Genomic DNA, 21,388 nt, shown 5'->3' with positions numbered 1-21,388 from the left:
ATAAATAAATAAAATAAAAATAAATAAATAAAATAGTACAGAATCATATATATAGTATGTTTTTTTCTATATCTATATATCTATGATAAAGTTTAATTTATAAATTAGGCAGAGTAAAAGATTAACAACAATAGCTAATAGTAAATTAGAAGAATTATAACCATATACAGTGGACCCTCAACATCCACATGGTCTGCATCCTTGGAGTCAGCCGATCCCAGATTGAAAATAATCCAAAAATTTTTTTTAATTTAAAAATTTACAATTATAAATAATACAAATAAAATGCATTAGAGCAATTATTTACATAGCATATGCACTGTATTAGGTATTACATATAATCTAGAGATAGCTTAAAGTACACAGGAGGATGAGCGTAGGTTCCCAGACCAAGACTCACAGTGATGGTGCTGATGGCTGGATGTCAGGAGCAGCCACATCAGTGACTAATGGGTGGGTAGTGTCTACAGTGTGGCTATGCTAGGCAATTGGATGGCCCAAGTTTGGGGCAGGACAGAGCAGGATGGCATGATATTTCACCATGCTACTCAGAATGGCACACATTTTAAAATGGATGAATTTGTTTATTCCTGGAATTTTTCTTTCGATATTTTCTGAACCATGGTTGACCACAGGTAACGGAAACCGAGTAAGGTGAAACGGCTTACGAGAAGAGATTATTCTATATCTGCACAGGTGCCATAACATTGATTATGTATAAATAAATGCATTAAAAGTCCAGTTGAACACTGGAATGCCAGTTGTAGATATCTCAGAACAATTGGGTGATGGCGAAATTTTATCTTCTTTAAATTCACCATAACCCAGGAGGTACATTTGATGCTGTTTCTATAATGAACGTTCATTGTGGAAAGAGAAGCTTGCTCATATTTATTTTATTGTACAATCCGAGTTGTAATATCTATACCGATTTTCAGTATGAAGGTTTTGTACTTATTGTAATTATTTAAATTAAGAAAACTAGTTCTTGGGAATTCTGAGGAGAAAAAGGTGGCCCAAGCATGCACTTTAATCACTCTCTAAAGTGGTGTGAAGCAAAAATATTTAGTCTAAGTTAAATGTATAAAAGTAAATGTGTGATGATATGTGGAAAAAAGGGCCGAATGCTAAATTTTATTCTATAGAGACGAAATTCATTTAAAGAAACCCAACATTTTATCTGGTTTTCTGTGCTTTACATATTCACCTGAAATAGTGATATAAAGTTAGATCTCACAAATATGCTAATGACCAAATTGCCAGTGAAAACATGTCAAAAGTTGGAAGTTATAAAGAAGCATAGAGTTTGATTCAGAAATGAAATAGAGGTACCATGGCTCAAGAGAACTAGGTACAATATCAGAATTATCAAAAATGAAATAGAAATGCATGTGTGCCTTTGGCAAGGAAGTCAACAATACATGATGTAGGTTTAAAAAAATATGTGCAAGACAGGACATTCTAGATGTAAGAAAAAAAAAGTTTCTGGATTTTTCAGCCTTCTAGGAAAAACTGCACGCTAAAAAATAAAATTTATTCAGAAGTGTTAACTTTAGATTTGAGTGCTTCTCATATAGTTGCAATGCTCACAATGGACACCTCTATCCAACTTCTGACCTATAAGCCCAGATAAACTCATCACATGCTACTTTTACGGTCATTTTAACATCAGTGTGTGGATTTATCAAAATTAATATAGGACTATTATTCAAAACAATCAAGAAGCAAAGAGTAAACAAAAACATCCATTTGTCTGACTGGGGAAGAAATTGTTTTGTGATAGGTAGGTATAATTAGTAGGTTTTGGCTTGAGAAGAGTGAGGCAAACCATAAGAAATTTAGGCTCACATAGATGATATGATGAGATAAAAAAGGCATTTTCTGAAAGCACTAGAATCCAGCAGTAACTTTTCAGTAAAAATAGAAAATAAATCAACAGAAAACTTCAAGATAAAAAATCAACAAATGTCAAAGACTTTCAATTCTTTATTATTAAAGCACTTGGAATGACATTTAAGGGTCAGTTAAAAAGTTCTCAGGGGAATCTATTCTCCTTTTTTCTTAGTCACCAGGATTAGTTAACTATGCCTGGCAAAATGTGACATGTAGGTCTTCTATCATTTTTCCCAGAACTTTATTAATGTCATCTATACATTGCATTATTCAAGCAGATAATTCTATTTAAAAATGAATCTCTCATTTATCACTTATAAACGATCTTCATTTTTGGCTTTTTGCTATTAAAACACATCAAGCTCCCTGTCAACACCGAGTTTATTTTGGCAAGGAGCCTGGGGAGGGCTGGGCTATTGAGGAGCTGAGTCACATTACCACATGCAGTACATTTTGTCTGGTTTTCTTCTGTCTGGTATTTGCATATGCATGAGTAAATCCATGGAAGAAAAATAGCACATGAATTGCTTTTACGTGATAGAATGACGTCGACAATTTGAACTGCTGTGGGTGTCAGAAACCCCAGTATTAACCGATGTTCTGCCAAGTTTAGCCAAGTCATGTCTTTCTCTGTTTCCTGATCAGAAACACAAAAGTCATGATTCCCCCCCAAACTTAAGAAAACTGTTTGGCTCAGGGGTATGAGAATTTGTGATAAGCAAAACACATAAATTATTCTCAAAATTTTGAAGGCAACTGAAAAATCAAAGGGGTTGGAGAATAGTACAGAGAAGATTTAAAATAATGTGTTCACAATTTTCAGAGAACTAGATATCAATTTATGTCCGTTTGCAATTTTGTATCTGCAGTGGGAGGAAGGGGAAAAAGAGAAAGAGAATATTTACGTGAAGTCTTGTATGCATGTAGAAGCTTTATAACAAGCAAGGAGAGGAAGCAACCCTACTTTTATAAGTTTACAGGGCTGCCTGGGAATAACTTTGGGCCTCAAATTATTCCCCATACCACAGAGATCATCATAGTCCCTTGTATTTAGGTTAAACCATTACAAAAGCTCATTAAAATGTAAATAATACCCTGAAAGGCTATTGAAACATTTTCAGTCGTGTATTTATTCAATTACCCAGCAGAGTTTGGAGAGAAAGGATTGCAAGGAGATGCTTTCCTAAATAGAGGAATAAAAGAAGCTAGAACGGGGCCCCAGTTCTAAACTTTAGTATGTAGTAAAGAGGACTAGATCTCTGGACCAGAAATAGCCTAAATAAGAGCACTGAAGAGAAGACAAAAAAGGAAAGAAGTATTTAAGATTCATAAAGAGTTTACTAAAATGAGAGTTGTTTGCGTTCACAAAATGCCTGTAAATCAATCTCATGGGTGTACACTTTGACACCAACAGAAGGCAGCATTTTTATACAGAGTTTAGCAAGATATTATGCTCTATTTTGTAGATGTGAATATTCTACCAGGTTAGTATATTCAAGGCGAAGTTTATATACATAGAAGAAAAAAAAGAGACAAGCTTACCATAAAATTATAGTTTTATCAGATACAGCAATAAGGTATTTGTCTGAGGCTGTGTACACAAGATGAGATTGACTTTTAGGGGAAAGCAGGGAACCAACAAATCACTTGCAGCATATTTATGGCACTTGTGCAAAATAGGTATTATTATATTCAGTCTGAAAACTAATTTAAATGTCTCAGAGGGGTTAAGTAACTTGCCTGAAGTCACAGAGCAAGTAAGAGCTGGAGGTAGGTCTACAAGTGAGTTCTAACTGATTCTAAAGTCTACAAACTTTTTACTACACAGTTTGTATGGAAGGGGGAAAAAACTTTCAAAATGGTTAAACTTTTTACTTTTGTTGATTGTTTTTCTGCAATGTAGTCTAAGCCATGGCTCTCATAACCTGTACATCACATATTTACATAGCTTCAGATTAACTTATATAAAAAGAACTTTGTTGTAATTCTGTCATAGTTACCAACTTCCATGACATGGCAGAGTTTGTGAATTGTACTTTTAAACATAATTTTTCATAACATACTTAATAGAATTATGGGCTTCTACCATAAGAGAGAAGGAATTTACAAGTAACAGACGTGCTATTTTCAAAATGCAAAGTGCCTGTAAAATACATTGCTTTGCTAACTACATAACTAGCTGTGACAGTTAGCATGATGCTAATACATCAAGCTAATACTCCAACATTACCTGATAGCAGAAATACAACCCCGTAAATAAACAATTATTAGGTGGAGGAAAGAGTTATAATTTATCAATTTACTTATCTTGGCAACATAATTACACACAGAGTTTCTCTGTTATTATAATCAGAAGCTGAATTCAAATGCCCTAAAGGCAAGAAGTTTCTCTCGTTACAGCATCCAAAACGTATAAAAGTAAAAAGGTGATGATACTCAACCAAGAGGTATAAACAAGAGAAATTTCCAAGCTAGAGCAGTAATAGAGATTGATGTTTGCCACGGATGCTGTAGAAGGGTGTCTTTTGAAGACATTCACCATGACTTGTTAGAGAAACAAAAACTATACCAGGAATACAGTAACTAATCACCCCTCTATGTTTTCACTGTCTGAATCAATGCTTAGGGAAAGACAAGCTGAGAAAGAACACAAAGAAGTAGTCATTTTTGGGTACATAATAAAGTACAAAGTATTCTCTACTTAAGCATTTAGTTTGCTTTTAAACATCACAGAATTCTTGAAAACTTAAATACTAGATTGAGTCAGCTCTAAAATTTAACTTTTGGTTGAAACTAATACATTGCAAAATTTGAAAATATAAATGTAGTCTAGTCAAAACTGTACAGTCTCTGTTGGTAAGTAATATCTTTCAGACACAAATATTTTTAACTTTCAAAATGTACAAGCCATTCTCTGATTCCAATTAACCAAACAAGAAAGAAAAACCAGTAAAAACAACAACAACAACAACAACAGAAACAAACTGTGGCCATACTGTAAGTTACTGGCAATTTCCATGAAAATTATCTACATCCATCCAGAACTGAAACAAATGTGATCAAACTGAACTGTGTTAGTTGTATCTTACTTCAACAGGTATTTCTTTTAAAAATCACCAGGTTAATTAATTATTCTTACTAAAATAGAAAAATGTGCCAGTTTGTCCTTTATACTTAATGTCAGCACCATGAACGATAATCTGGAGCTTAAGATAATTAATACTATATATCCTCGCCTTTGAACAACACAGCTGTCAGCCATGGGGCTTTAAAATTAATAGGCTCTTCAAAGCTATAAATCTGAAATGATGATAATTTTATATAATATTTCTTAAAAAGGCACTTACCTTTTAAAAAGGAAGACACACTTCTGGCAGCAAATTGCCTGTTAAAATAAAACATATCATTTATTGGTATCCAGTAAATGATATAAAGAATGATGCATTGTTATACCAAGCACAATTACAGCACAACATTAAAAAAACTTTTCCTGACCTCATTTAATTTCTTTTTTACCCAAAAAGAAAATCACCTCCTTGGTGGTAATAATTAAATGCTTTTCTGTTCATTGCATGTGCACTGAAACCACAAAAGCTAATGAGTTTCATGTCTGAGAGCAAAAACAGAAATTACAGGGCACATTATCCGGGTCATGGGTATAGATTGGAGCATACTCCACTCAATGTCTATAATGAGAAGCATGTGAATTAAGGTCTATTCCAGAAAATTTAAACGTTAGGTGTCATAGAGAATTTCATTTCTACTAAATAAAAATAAAATATCACTGGGTAGAAGTTATTAATATCAAACGTACTCTTTTCAAATATTACATTAGTTACTTGAGTTCCTTATATACTTTTCACTGTGCTGCATTAACGTCCAAGAGATATTTATTTACAATACCTCACAAATATCACTGAGATGAAATAAGGTAAAATCAAGGTTTCATGCAATGTGTACCAAAAGTTATACTTGAAACAAGCTGGCCAGAATCAATATAACATTTCATCCCAATCAGAGAAAAGGAGGGATATACTGGGTAACTAGAAGGAGAAACAGCAGCAGTAGAAGAAACTCTTTTGATTGTTTACTTTCCCGTAGGGCCTGAATTGGTTTTCACAGAAGTGAAAACCAAAACTATCAAGTATAATTTCCTTAGGAACTCTGCTTTATTTGCATATGCAAGACTACGCAGATGCATTTTTTTCAGCTGTCTCTGTAGGTCACAAATGCTGACATTTGAGTTTCTCAAATTACGGAGAATTGTTTTTAACTTTGTTTTATTATATCTTCAAAACAAGTAAAATCCCAATGCTTGCAAAATTGATAAGTGTAGATACTAATTTGTAAACAGAGGTAGATGACGTTGCAAATTCATCCGAGTTCACTTGAGTGTTAAGTTGTCAGGACAGCAAAATTGCTTCTCACTCCAGTCCTAGACTGACTCTCTAATAAGATTCAGAAAGGGGTCGGGTGCTCAGAGATGGATGGAGTGGCGGTCTGGTAATTCTCTTGGCTCCTTGGGAACGGCTCTGCTTCTGAGCAGACCTTTCTCTCCCGGTGCCCTGTCTCTCATATTGCACTCCTTGGAACTGCATTTCCTCCCTGATGGTGCCCTCTCAAGAAATTAAAGGCAAAACTGACTAATAGTAAATGAAACAATTAATACAAATTTTCATCCATCTACAGAGATGATTTCAAGATGTCTCTGTGCTTTGATATAAACAGAAGCATTTAGGGCAAAAGAAATTTCTCAAGTTTTAGTTCCGTTAGTTCTTGAAAATAAACAGTTTATTACTGCACCAGCAAACAAAAATAGTTTTCTTCCCCCACTACTGCCACGATAGCTAAATTTCCACAATCTCTCAAAATGGCTATTACTTTAGCTTGCTAAGAGTCTTCACAATTCTCTCGCTATTCATGCACCTAACCCCAACCCTAATCCTTTATCCACACAGATGTTAAGAGTGGTTTTTTTTTAATAAACAGGTATAATCAGCTTTCAATCCTACCTAACTATTGCAACATTTTTTTATCGCTCATTTGAAAACACTTGACGTGGCCTCCAAGACTTGTTCAGAACCCTGCTGACTTCTCTGGTCTAATTTCCCCAGCACCCTCCTTACTCATCATTCTGCAGAGACACCGGCCTTTCTTTTGTGCTAAAATGTGCAACCCTGTTTCCTTTCTCAGCCTTGGGACCTTAGCAAACGTGAGAGCTGAGAAAGTCACTTCCCTAATCTAACTCTTGCTCTAACTTTTGAATCCCAAACATCCTCTCATTAAATAATCTTCCTCGAATCCTAAGCTGGATCCCTTTTGCAATATTGTAGTTGTCTTTTGCTCAGTTTTCCATTTTCAAGCATTGCAGAGACAAATTCTGACCTCTGCTTAATCCTCTTTTGAATAGAGTGGACATAAAATTTATTGCTCACACTGGAAGACTTTTGAGATTTAAAGAAGGAAGTAAATGAACAAGATGCTAGCACACTAATGTGGTCCAGCACTGGGCTCGGCAAACCAGGGGCATATGGTCAACCACTCTGTGGAGGAAAAGTTACCATTTCATCTTAAGGCTGCCCAACATGACCTAAAGGGATGAGATGCAAGTAGCTGATGAGCTTTAAAAGCTGATGGCTACTCACGTGACGTGTTATACAAACAAAGTGTGGACAATTTTTAGTGTTTTTCCCTGTTGTAAACAACTATGATAAAACATTTCCCTAAACAGCTCAAAGTAACATCACAACAGTATGCAATTAATGCATCAGGTTATAAATAGCTGGACTATAGCCCAAATCAAGGCCACCAATTAAGTGACATCTGGGCTTTATTCTGCACAAGCCAGGGCTGTCATTTCTCAGTCTTGCTGCCAACTTCTCTCTGGTTAGAAGCACATTCCTATCCATCAGCTTACCAATCAAGGGCTGCAGCAAATGACCTTAACTCTTCAACCTGAGTGCACTGGTGATGGACATAAGAACAGTGGAAGAGAGGTGGCCATTTAGCTCTTCTACCAGCTTTGCAAAGTCCTCTTTGAAAATATTTTAGGGTGAGGCGTGAACACTATTTTAGTGTGAGGAGGAGCAAAAGACCCTTCCCTTCAGAAACTCACCTTCAAATGAACTCTCCACAGAAAAAGATAAAGAAGAAAAAGCTGGGAGGCCAGTTGTGGTGGCTCATGCTTGTAATACCAGTGTTTTGGGAGGCCAAGGTGAGAGGATCACTTTAGGCCAGGAGTTTGAGACCAGCCAGGGCAACATAGTGAGACCCCCCATCTCTATAATTTTTTTAAGTCAGCTGGATGTAGTGGCACATGCCTATAGTCCCAGCTACTGAGGAAGCTAAGATGGAAGAATTGCTTGAGCTCAGGAGTTCCAGGTTACAGAGAGCTATGATTTTATCCCTCCAGTCTGGGTGAGAGAGTGAGACCCTGTCTCAGAAAAAAAAAAAAAAAAAAAAAGGAAAAGAAAAGAAAAAAGAGCATCGGCATTTCGATTTTTGAAATGTACCACCTCTCTTGACATGTTCAATACTCTGGGTAAGTTCATCTCCTTTTATGAGAATGTGTGTGTCTGTGTGTGTGTGTGTGTGTGCGTGTGACATAGGAGTTATTGGCTGTGCAAGGTAACTTATTTTTCGTTATTTGGAGGTTGAAGTAAAAGAGTGAGTGAGATTCAATCAGACAATCAGACAATGACAAATGGATAGGCAAAGGTCAAAGACATGGGGAAATCTCACAGCCTGGAATATTTCCAGGGTGCTCACTTTGCCCAAATTAGAGAAAGACTTTGAAGGAGGCAGCAAATAATTCTGGGAGGCCTAAATCAGTATGCTGCTTTAAGATGATCCAACTTTTTAAATGGAAGAAATGTGGATCATTTTTAAAAGGCAGGCTGGTATATTTCTGTTTTGGATAATCAAATTAGCAATGTGGCGGATGGCTACACTGAATGAAGCAAGCTGGTTAAGAGACCTTTACATTAACCCACAATTGAAATGGGGAAAGTCTTAACTGACACAATGGCCATGAGAATGTAAAGAAAGAGAGAGGCTCCCAAGGTATCTGGAAAGCATATTGATAGTTTTAACCATCTGAAAACAGAAGTTTATGGAATATCTTTCTGATTTGGGGCTTAAGTGACTGAAGCACCATTTACTAACACAGTGATCCTAAGAGAAACAAAACAGGTGCAAAATTAGGGAAAGAGAAAATAATTAGTTTGTTTTCAGATTTTTTAAGTTTTGGATTTTTCAAGTTGAGCAAAAAACTCAGTAGACTGGGCTCAGCACTTTTATATACATTAGTCTCATTTTATAATTGAGGACATTACAACTAAGAGATCCTATGTGTGTTATCTTAAGGCCTTACAGCTACTACATGGTAAGGAAGAATTTTACTTGAATTCCTTGACTTGAAGCTCCATCCCTGCTACAGAACTGGCTGGACAGCTTTTTAAATTATACCTGTCTACCACAGTTTCTTTATCTGGAAAATAATGGTGGTATCTCTCCTTTTGATTATCTGAGATATATATTAGAAAGTTAAGATTTAGTAAATAAGGCAAAAATCTATAAAGTGAATATACTAGCTGGCCTTGATATAAGATCCTTTTGAAACCTAATCATTGGTGGGAAATATCTTGTCAAAAAACAAAATGGAAATGGTTGTGTGGCACTGACCTACCATTCCACATTGACTCTACTTAATTAGGGGACCAAAAACCGTGTCCATGTCTACATTGATAGAGGACAGTGGATATGGAGCATGAAAAGGACCAGATGGCTCTTAAAGTTGAATCGGCTACCTAGCAAGACACTGACTCTGAATATTTTCATTTCTCTCTGTTTCAGGCTGGCCTCTAATGTTCTTTAAATGTAGATTTTTATTTGTGCATTTCATGGGTTGTTATGTGAATCTGTTGCTGCTGAATATGTTGAATCTTAAGCCTTTTGTGAAAATTAGCATGATCCTTTGTAGTTAGGAATAACTAATATATTCCTTTTGATAGAAAGGAAAATTAAAAGCTTTTCTGGTTATCTTTATTCTTAAATTTTGCTCATATTGATTTATTTAGATTGTAATCATCACTAAACTTAATCAGATCATATCAAATAAGAGCATGTTATATAATGTCTATTTTGCTCTTTGCTGGAAATGGTCCATTAGAATGCCAAAATGCATTATTGGAGTAACTTATTTTCCTGGTTTTCACCCTCCCCTACTCTACTGTGAAAAGATATGTTAGTGTATTCATCTAATGTCTTGCATTTTTAGAGATGATAAAGAAGAATTTGTCATGCATAGCATAAAGCAGAAATATTATTTATCACTGAAGTTATTAGAGGGTTGAAACAAGTTTAATTGTACAGAGTATGCAGCAGTAAGTCAGCTTGTGGAATTTTAAAAAGTTGCATTTAGGTAGAAAGGATTTTGTTACTTGAAAGGTTTAAAGAATTTTAAGAAATCAGTTGCATAGTGTTTATCAAAAGTGAATAGCTTGAATTTAAGAGAACTGACTCACGGGTCATACTACCTGGGTTCAAAGGGTATCTCAATACCCCCTCACTACAGGGTGACTTTCAATAACTCATTTATCTCCTTCTGCTACTAATTCCTTAACTGCAAAAGGAGGAAAATAATAGGCACCATCTTATAGGGCTATTGTGTTATAATTAAATGAATCAGTCTTTGTAAAGCTGTTAGAATACCGCTTGACTCATAATTAGCCTTCACTATAGGCTAGCTTTTATAATGATTTGAATGAATCTATTTTTCTACTTTTTGCTATAATAGTTATCAAATAACATTTATTATGTAAGCTTAGATTTTTCTAAATATGAAATGCCAGAAGGCCTCAATTATTTAGAACTCATCAGAAAATCAGAGAGTAAGAAAAATGTGAGTAGCAAAGAGCTATCACAAACTCCACGCACCCAATTTGAAGTATGTTAGCTATACAGGAAAGCCTAGCATGTTTAGGTCCAGGGCTATGCCACAAGAGATACAACAATAAACAAGAATCTTCTCCCTTCAGCAACTTGTAATCTAGTTGGAAAATAAATACAAATAAATAGAGTGTTATATCTTTGCAGGATTGTTTTTATGAGTGGATTACAAGAAGAGAGGGATCAAAGAAGGCATGTGAATGTTGGCAGAAAGGCAGACTTCCGGAAAGAAGCTCCATCTCGTGGATCCACACTGCTATTTTGTCATTTCTAAATTCACTTCTAGAATTATTCCCTCTAGAGTAAGCCTCAGTATCAGTCTTTCTAACAGCTGAGGCCTCATTTCTAGTTATGTGTACTGCTGGACAGCACCGTTTCTAATTTTTATTTTTTTGAGATGGAGTCTTGCTGTGTTGCCCAGGCAGGAGTGCAGTGGAACGATCTCGGCTCACTGCAATCTCCACCTCCTGGCTTCAAGTTATGCTCCTGCCTCAGCCTCCTGAGTAGCTGTGATTACAGGCACCAGCCACCACACCCAGCTATTTTTTTTTTTTTTTTTTTTTTTTAGTAGAGATGGGGTTTCACCATGTTGGCCAGGCTGGTCTTGAACTCCTGACATCGTGATCCACCCGCCTCTGCCTTCCAAAGTCCTGGGATTACAGGTGTGAGCCACAGCGTCCGGCCAGCATCATTAATTTAATTAATATTTACTGAGCACCAACGAAAGTGATGCACGGAAAGATGGCATCACGGACCCTTCAGTCTAGAGTTTTGAAAACAGTAACAAAATGAACAAAGCCGTACTGAGTTCTCTGAATAAACTAAAACAGGGTATAATAATAGTGTGTGAGTGACAGAATCCATTGTATTTTGCATGGCCATGAAAGTGCACTCAGAAGATGTGACCTGGGTGGATGAGCAGCAGCAGGCAGCCTGGGAGGATCTGGCAGCAGAGCGCTCCGGGAAGAAGGAAGCACAACAGTGAGGGCCTGAAGGCAGAAAGTTTGGAAACTGCTAGGAGAAAGCCTCTCAGAGTGAGAAGACTTGTGAAGGAGATCTGGAAGGTGGATATGAGACAAGATTTAGAACTTGAGGGCCACTTGCTAAGAGCAAAAGGATGACGTGGGGGTTTGGGAGTGATATGGCTCGGATTTTGTCCCCTCCCAACTCTTGCAATCCCTGGTTTTGGAGGCAGGGCCTGGTGGGAGGTAATTGGATGATGGGGGCAGACTTCCCCCTTGCCTTTCTCGTGATAGTGAGTGAATTTTCACGAGATCTGCTGGTTTAAAAGTGTATAGCACCTCCCCCTTCACTCTCTTTCTCCTGTTTGGCCATGTAAGAAGTTCCTGCCTCTCCTCTATGTTCAGCCGTGACTGTAAGTTTCCTGAGGCCTCCCCAGCCATGCTTCCTATACAGCCTGCAGAACCATTAGAAAACTAAACCTTTTTACTTTATAAATTACCCGGTTTCAGGTATTTCTTTATAGCAGTGTGAGAGCAGACTACTACAGGGACGAAAAGAGATGTCCAATTCATGTTTTAAACAGAGTTCTTCAGGCGCTATGGGAATGGAAAGCAGGGGCCTCAGGCAGCCGCTGAGAAAAGAATTCAGAGGCTACTGCATGATGGGGGTCAGGTGTGGTGGCTTCAATGGACATGAAGAGAAATAGATGATGCTAGAATAAATTTTGGAAGTAGAGCTCACAGACTTTGCCGATTGAGTAGATGTGAGAATGTGAAAAAGATAGGAATTGAGCCAACTCCTAGGTTTCTGGGAGGTAAGATAGATTATGTTCCCACGATGGGATTCCAAGAGAAAAAACCGTATTCAGGGAGGGAAATAAAGATTTCTCTTTTAGCCCTTTCAAGTGTGAGGCACACATCGCCATTTCAGTGGCAATGTGGCATAACATGCGTTCAAAACAGAGCGACTATGTTTCTCAACCTCAGCACTATAGACTTTTTCGCCCAGATATTTATTTGTTCTGAGGGCTGTCCTGTGCATGTCTGCATCGTAGGATATGTCACAGCACCTCTTGCCTCTGTCTGCTTAATGACAGTGTCGCCCCCACCCAGTTGTGAAAACCAAAAACGTCTCCAGAAGTGGCTGAGTGAGGGCAAGGCAGTGAGCAAAATTGCTCCGGATTGAGAATCACTGGGCTGGAGAAACAAATTTAAATATAAAAATACAGATGGAATTTGGCACCAGAATATGGATGATCTCACCTATGGAAAGATAAAAAAGAGTAGAGGGTTCACACTAAGGGACTTCACAATTAGAAAGAGAACAGAGGCTCCAGCAGAGGAGACAATCGGGCAGGGATTCCACCTGATGAGTGCGGTGGGCTGGGCCGGAGTCCTGGAGGAGAAGTTGCCAGCAGGAGGGGGTGAGCATGTGTGGCTCACATGAATGAGTTTGATTAGGTAAACCAGGACAGAAAAACAATCACTTCAAGATCTGTATCAAAAGAGAACTCTTCTAAAGAAGCCATGAGACAGTCTCCACGTGAACATTGCTGTAACCATAAATCTTTTTTGCAGGACATGTGCTTGGACAAGGGTCTGACAATGGCTAAGAGTTAGTTGCTTATAAGCTCTTCCTTAATACGATTAGCTTCATTTGAACTTAGTACACAAGGGGCTGGCTGCAGGTGAGGATGGATGAGAACTTCCGCCCATGGATTTGCACAGAGATAGAAGTACCTCCAGGGAGCAAAGGGGCATGGACCTTAAGCTCCCACCTGCCTCCTCCTTACCATTGAATTGTAATGCTTTACCAATATCTGCACTTCCAAAGACCAAGGCCAGATTGCAAACAAAGACAAAGTGTTCATGCAAGGAAACTTATCATGCAGGTGGATGGACTCTAGACCAGCAGACTGGTCTCTGCTCTGAGGGCAATGCATCACAGAGGAGTGCCACTCTGGACCTAGCCTGTTTCTGACACTGAAAATTTTCTTGCCAGCCATGCTGATCCTGCAAACATTTGGAGAGGGGTTGCCATGGACATGAACTGGAGAGGCTATATTTCCAAAATGCTATAGTACCCAAGATTCAGCCACATATGGCAGTGCTTTCCTGGCTTATTAAAAAACCAAGTCAGGAAAGGGGTAGAGAGAGTCCTGCCAAGCTCCCAACCCCAAAAGCATTGTGATGGAAATTAAATCACAGCACAAGGGCCTGGCAATAGAAAGCTGTAGAGGCACTGTGACTAGGTGCTTTGGTGGCAATTGCACTTTAGCCAGTAACAACGGCAGCAACTTTAGACTTCCAAGACCACCATAAGCAGTGACTGAGCAGATCTTCAGTTCCATCATGGCTAATTTAGCAGCGACACTTTTGAGATAATGAAGCAGAGACAAGCCAGCAGATTCATACAGGAGGAATTGGAGAGGGCAGGGAGGTGAGAGAAGACAGAAGCTGAAGAATTCAGCCACAGAAGAGCCAATGAATTTATATATATATATCTATATATATATAATTCCTGCAGAATTAACTGTGCTGGGTCAGAGGATATATAGATTTATAATTTCAATTAATAATTTTAATAGACACTGATAGATTAAACTTTTAGTAACTTACAATAATACATAACCCCACTTATGAATTAATAATAACAATTTCTCTAAATATTCACCAGCTCTAGATTTAAATGATCTTTAATTTTATTTTGGCAATCTGATGGGTTTAAAAAAAGTTTTCTCATTGTTGCTCTAAATTGTAATTTGTGTTCACTAGTGAAGACAAAATAGACATAGGCTCTTTGTACTTAGTATTCTATACAACTCTATTCATATTCTTCCCTTATTTTTTTTGTGAGAATATTGGTCCATGTATTAGTGTGTTCTCATGCCGCTATAAAGAACTGCCTGAGACTGAGTAATTTATAAAGAAAAGAGGTTTAATTGACTCACAGTTCTACAGGGCTGGGGAGGTCTCAGGAAATTTGCAATCATGCCAGAAGGGGAAGCAAACAAGTCCTTCTTCACATGGTGGCAGGAAGGAAAAGAATGATTGCCCAGTGAAGGTGAAAGCTCCTTATAAAACCATCAGATCTCCTGAAAACAAACTCACTATCACAAGAACAGGATGGGGGAAACTGCCCCCATGATTCAATCATCTCCACCTGGTGTCTCCCATGATATGTGGGGATTATGGGAACTACAATTCAAGATGAGATTTGGGTGGGGACACAGCCAAACCATATCAGTTCATTTCACATGTATTTATAGGAACTCTTTTTATATTAGGGGCATTATTCTTTGTCATATTTCAGAATATCATCCCATTTAATATAGGTGTATTTCTGCAAAAACAATTTACATATTCCCATAAATCACTGATGCTTGTCTGATAACACTTCTCTGAAAACCCAAAATTTGGATGACTCCCTTGTGAAAGTCTGAATATACAACCACTAGAAAAGACTGACATTCCTATTAGTAGAACAGGTAGGGACTTTGAATTATGAAAATATATACTATTAATGTGATTTTTTTTCATAACATGATTAGGAAAAAAGTGACCAGCTGTTTGTTTTAGGATAAGGATCTAGCTCATCATTCCTTTGCTTTGAAAGACAGTTGGGTCTTTCTAAACCATCATGAGGAGTTTCTTCATTTAAGGTGGATTTCCCAACCAAAAGATAATCCCTGAGGTGCTATTAGTTGTTGGAATAAAAAAAAAGTCTGTGGTTAAATATATTTGGAAAATATTTTGTATTTTTATAAAAGTTTTTATTAAAAGATTTCACAAGTACTTTTAAATACTAATGTTCATTATGAATCACTTAGAGAAAACTGAATGTGCAGAATTCCCAAGATTATTGAACTACAGCCCTTCAAGGTTTCTTTTTTCCAAGTAGTTTTTTTCCAACGACAGTATTTCATGAAACAACATTTTTGATGAATGCTGACTTCAGGAAATATCTTCACACTTCTTTGCAAATGAATGGCTTTCCTTGTATTTGCCTTAGCACTGCCATCTTGTCACCACAAATCCTTCAGAGGCAACAGCAAACCTTGTATAAAATTACTAGGGAACATTTTTGAAAAGATTCATAAATTCAATACAAGGTTTGAGTTGAGCTGGCACAATCTAAATGTAGTTAGACATTGTACAGTAAAGTAAAAAATAAAGCTCAGTGTTTTCGATTTTTCTTGTGTGTGGGTAGGGTGGAGGGGTTTGCCATACGTCTATGAAGGTTATAAGAAGGGGCCACTCCTTTAACCCAAACAATATATGAAGAGATGCAGAAAGATGGGAACTTAACACTTTCTGAGATGCCTTTACTAATTAGGTAGAGCTAAAACAGAACAATATAATATTTTAAAAATATTTCAGTATAATTTTGCTTATACTTATGATGAATTTGACTTTCATTTAACTTTTTTGGAAGCTTCACATTTTTACAAATTTATTCGTTCTCATTTCTCAGGACACACCCTGATTTCCTTTGTTGTTACTCAATATAATTTTAAAATTTGGTTTTGCCCAGTTTTATACGTTCATGAAGAGTAGAGGTAAAATTATAAGGGATATATTGGTTGAGAGAATTATCATAAATCATCTATATTGACATGACTGGCCCATCATGCAATTAATTAGAAGGTAATATTGATAAAATATAAGTAAATGATGGATGATTTCTTCTGAATTCCTATGCTTACCATTTTACCCATTTTTAACAATTACTGGTTCTTTACTGTTCAGCACACAGGAACATTTCTTCTAAAAATGCACACTGCCTATTAAAGTTATTGCCAGCATCTCAGAAACTGAAGTAAATGCTTTCACAAATAGCATTTCCAATGAATAATGCTGAAATCAGACTTTTTTTTTTTTCCATTGCAAATGCCTCAAGTAGTTGGCTCCTTTCCCATCGGCTACTTTGTAACTGCGAATATGACAACATGACGGTGATTCACAGATGCCAAAATATGACGAGCAGAGCAAATCTGTGTTCCAGACATGATAAGGTGAGAAAAGCGGAACTCTTGGCCCCAGGTGATTTCCATGAAGACACCTACATACGGCGGGCCTCACTATCTGTACCATGCAGCCGCCAACTCTAATAACCTGGCCAAGAGAGAAACACATCTAAAAATGCAAACGGATGAAAAAAATAAAACTGGGTTGCATAGTAACATCTTAAGCAGATTTGAGAGATGTATGTTTGAAAAGCATAAGCTTCAGCCTTGGAAAATGCTTTCTGTTGTATTCAACACATATTGGGCTTGAACTAAGAAAAATACATAGAAATTATGAATGCCTTTAAAAGTCCCTTCTCCAATCCACCAACCTTATAAACAATGCAATATGGAGTGAAATAACAGCCTGTTTCTTATTTTTATCATAATATTTGGAACCTTATTTTAAATATACATATGCTTTATAGATTATAGTTACACATCATTGGAACAGAAAAAATAGATTGTGAACATGCATCTTAGAAAGACCAGCTACACAATCATATAAACCACTTCTCATTCTTGCACTGCAGCACTCAGGAATAATAGAATCACAAATTATACAAGACTGTTTTTACTGGTTGTACATATACATTTGGTATATTGAACTCATACATTCTGACTTCTGCCAAGCCTGATTGGCAATTTAACTGATGTGAGCTCATTTACCAGCAGAATTTATAAAGTCAATGTTTTCCATGTCCAGTCCAGAAGAGGCTTTTATTAGACAAAAGATAATGTAAATAAATATTATAGTAACTTTACCAGAATGAGAAAATTAAAGGCATTTTTATGTCAGATGATGATTTCTAAATATATTGTTTAAAATAAATGTGAGAAAAATAAGAATACATATTTTTCTTTTTTAATAAATGAGAAAAAGATTTGATAAGAAAAAATAAGAAAAAAGAAAATAAGAAAAAAAATTGTCACTGTTTCTTCTAATGCATACCTTAATGGTATTACTTGGATGTGTCTGCATATGTTAAGCAACTGTGCTATTTTTGAAAACTACGTAGTATAGGAAAATGAGAGTTGTAGCATAAACGGTTTTCAAGCAGTTTCTTGTCAGTGTGTATGGCAAGCTACAGATGAACTGCAGAGTATTTACAGACGTTAAGCTCTCTGAGAGGAGACTTGTCTGTTTACCATTGCATTTCAACATTTAGTACAGTGCCAAACACGCAGTAGGTGTTCAGTAAACATTTGTGAAATGAATTCATGAATAAATTGAGAATTAAAGTCAATTTTGGAAGACGAGGCCTAATCAAAATATTTTGCAAACTACCCAAGTCCAGCAATCAATATTAAATATAAACTACCTTATGCCTCACTATATACATTAAGGTTTTTTTGGCAAAGAATTGCTCAAAATGTTTCCTTATCAATTTCCTCTTTTTTTAGGGTGACATGAAGGAAGAAAAAGAACCTATTATTGTGTAAAAACCATACTTTGGAAAGCGATTTCATAACAAGTAGAACTCTATAATATAATGCTAGTTATTCACCGCATTCTATTGAAAAAGGCTTGGTCCCTACCCCAGGGTATCTCTTCCTCCCTGCCAATATGGCATCCAGAGCAATGCTAGGACAGAAACATGTTCATTTCAACATTCACCCACACACACTTTACACATTTCTGACAACAAGCCTTCATTCTTTGAATGCTTACTATATTCCAAGCACACACTACGTTCTGTACACATATAATCTCATTGAAGTACATGCTGTTATTATCCCTATTATACAAATAAGAAACTTAGGCTCAGATAGGTAAGTAAATTACCCAAGGTTATATAAAAGAAAGTGGTGGGACATTTATTGAACAGTCACAGAAAAATAATTCTATCTAGCTTCTGAGCTAGATAGCATTAAGAAGCCTTATAAAGGAGTAAACCAAAGGCAAGAAGAGGACTAAATTGAGAAAGAGACTAAGAAACAGACTAAAGAATGTGTACTGGATTTCTAGATTAGGAATGCAAAACAGTTTCAAAGGAGTATTTGGAAGAAGCCAGGTAGCAATGCATTGAGCAATTAATGAATAGTGAGAAGGCAAATATAATGGATTAGCCACCTGGGAGAGTAAGGAGATAAATTTGGTTATGTGTAGAGGAGAAAGGGGGAGAAATATATCCCGTTGCTAGAAGAATGATCTAGGTATGTTTTTAGCCTGAGAAGCAACAGATTGATTTAGGAGACAGATTTCCTCTTAGGGTATTGGATGGAGAGCAGTCTATAGATTCAAATGAGATCTGTCTGTAGATGCAGAATAAATCAGAATGAAATGCAGATTTCATATACAAATGTTGGCCTTGCATGTATACATGCTATAATTGTCTATATTCATCGCATATATAAATGTTTATTAAATAATGCAGGGCCGCCATATTTACAGCAATTTATTCAGTCATGAGCAGTGAGCAGTGATAAAGGCACGCACATGGTTCCTGTAGCGGGGCCCAGAGACCGAAGACTCAAACCTGACCTTAGGAACCTTGGCGCCTAGCAGACAACACAGGAGAGATTTGCTTCAATCCATTACAAGCTTCATTATTCTGAGTTTATGTAGGAGGAAGACCTAAGCCAGTGGGAGGCAAGAAGTTTTCAAAAAGAGGTACAAGAAGTTGAATATTACAGTTAAATTTTAATAAATAAACATACACATAGCTGTTAGGGTGTATTTATATATATATAGATACATGTACACCCTATCAGTGTTGAGTTTCAGAACCAGAGAACATCATGGAAACCATATTTGAAACCATGATCTCTAAGTGATGGGAAGGTTTGTAAAATAATCACAATACAATTTTCTTAGTTTTTGAATATAAATAGACGTAGACTTATTTTGGGTATTTTCTTTTTCAATTAGAGAATTATTCAGAAATTATGAAATTTGAAGTCATATTGCTTAATACCTACTTTGAATGATTATTTTTGAGAACCAAAATTATGAGAAAAAAATTTCAATACAGATAGAATGAAATTAAGGTCCTTTGGAGTAAATGTCTTATCACATAAATGTACAATAATAATAATAGAAACCATGTAACATTTATTCCTCACAATATCACTGGGTGGGATAATGTTATTACTAGCATTTTACAGATGAGAAAACTGAAGACTGAGAAGTTAATGAGCTGGCCTCTTTAACCCAATAGTGAATGTAATACTACCTGTATTAAGGACAACTCTGGGAATATATCATCACATAATTTGTAAGGTTAAGACGGAATAAATAGACCAGGCATGGTGGCTCATGCCTGTAATCCTAGCACTTTGGAGGCCAAGGCATGTGGATCGTTTGAGTCCAGAAGATTGAGACCAGCCTGGGTGTTATTTTGCAGAGACTCCACCTCTCCAAAAAAAAAAAAAAAGAAAGAAATAGCTGAGTGTGGTGGCACGCGCCTGTGGTCCCACCTACTTGGGAAGCCGAGGTAGGAGGATCGCTTGATCCCAGAAGTTTGTGACCAGCCTGGCCAACACAGTGAGACCCCCATGTCTACAAAAATAAAAATAAAAAATAGCCGGACGTGGTGGTGTGCACCTGTGGTCCCACCTCCTTGAGAAGCTGAGGTGGGAGGATCACTTGAGGCCAGGAGGTGGAGGCTGCAATGAGTCATGATCCTGCCATGGTGCGCAGTAGAGTGAGAATCTGTCTCACACACAAAAAAGGGACAAATAAAATACTAGTGGATAACAAAAGAAATCTTAACAAGTTGATCAAAGTATCAAAACACAAAAAAGGTTCCAACAGGTTTAATTCTGAACACACACAGAAGCACACAAATGTAAAAGCTATCAGATTAATCTCCATGAGACTAAAATATACAATGTCACGTTTGAATGTAACATGGCATCCTGGTTGGTATCATGCTGAGACAGTTCTTGTTTGGTTTTGGTTTAATTTTCTTTGAGATATTGATTGTTAAATCATCTACATCACCTCGTAAAATACAGACTTTTAACATTAATATAATATACTTACTAATTCAATACAAAAAAGAGAGATCATTAATTTAGAAAACATACATTTTAAATATCCCAATGTAAGTTACTATGCCAAAGTGGCCCAAAGGAAAAAAGAAAAGTACAATTGTGGAGTGAAGTCTACGTGGAAGATACACTCCATGGAAGCCTTTCATTTGATTGGATTTACAGTGTAATTACTTTGCAAGTAAAGAAAATTACAGATTCCTCCCTTTCACTCACTCTCTCTCCCTGCTACTTTCTTTCTCCATAAAAGCATGTGAACTTTAAGTTGATCTAAAAGAATGTCTGAAACATTGAAAACTTTGCATGCTACTTAATATTAAAAACGGCTCCTAAGAGACATCTATGTAAAATTTCACCTTTGGCTACGATATTATAAAATCCAATATTAAAATTATTACAATGAGCCTGTGCATGGAGGGGGAACTAGTGTGTGGTGCAAGGGAAATAATTAGGAAATACATTTTGGGATCAGATTAGAGAATCCTTCAGTGCCAGTCTAAGAATTTTTTGTTTAATTCAAAAAACCGTAGGAAGCCACTGCAGGTTTTTGAGCTAGATGACATGGCCAATGTCATGCTTCAG

General features: G+C 36.7%; 1 protein-coding gene across 1 annotated transcript in view; it reads right to left on the bottom strand.

Annotated features, from left to right (window-relative positions):
* The window catches only part of TENM3 (teneurin transmembrane protein 3), a 2,305,387-nt gene that overhangs the window by 2,244,034 nt on the left and 39,965 nt on the right, over window positions 1–21,388 (bottom strand). Inside the window, exon 2 of the mRNA XM_055276480.2 lies at window positions 5,241–5,278. The gene's annotated coding sequence lies outside the window, so the exon portion shown is untranslated. The remainder of the gene's footprint in view (window positions 1–5,240; window positions 5,279–21,388) is intronic.

This window comes from Symphalangus syndactylus, chromosome 4 (assembly GCF_028878055.3).
Source record: "Symphalangus syndactylus isolate Jambi chromosome 4, NHGRI_mSymSyn1-v2.1_pri, whole genome shotgun sequence".
In the NCBI taxonomy this organism is placed as follows: Eukaryota; Metazoa; Chordata; class Mammalia; order Primates; family Hylobatidae; genus Symphalangus; species Symphalangus syndactylus.
The sequence above is the reverse complement of the archived record's forward strand: the minus strand, read 5'-3'. Positions and strand labels throughout refer to the sequence as shown.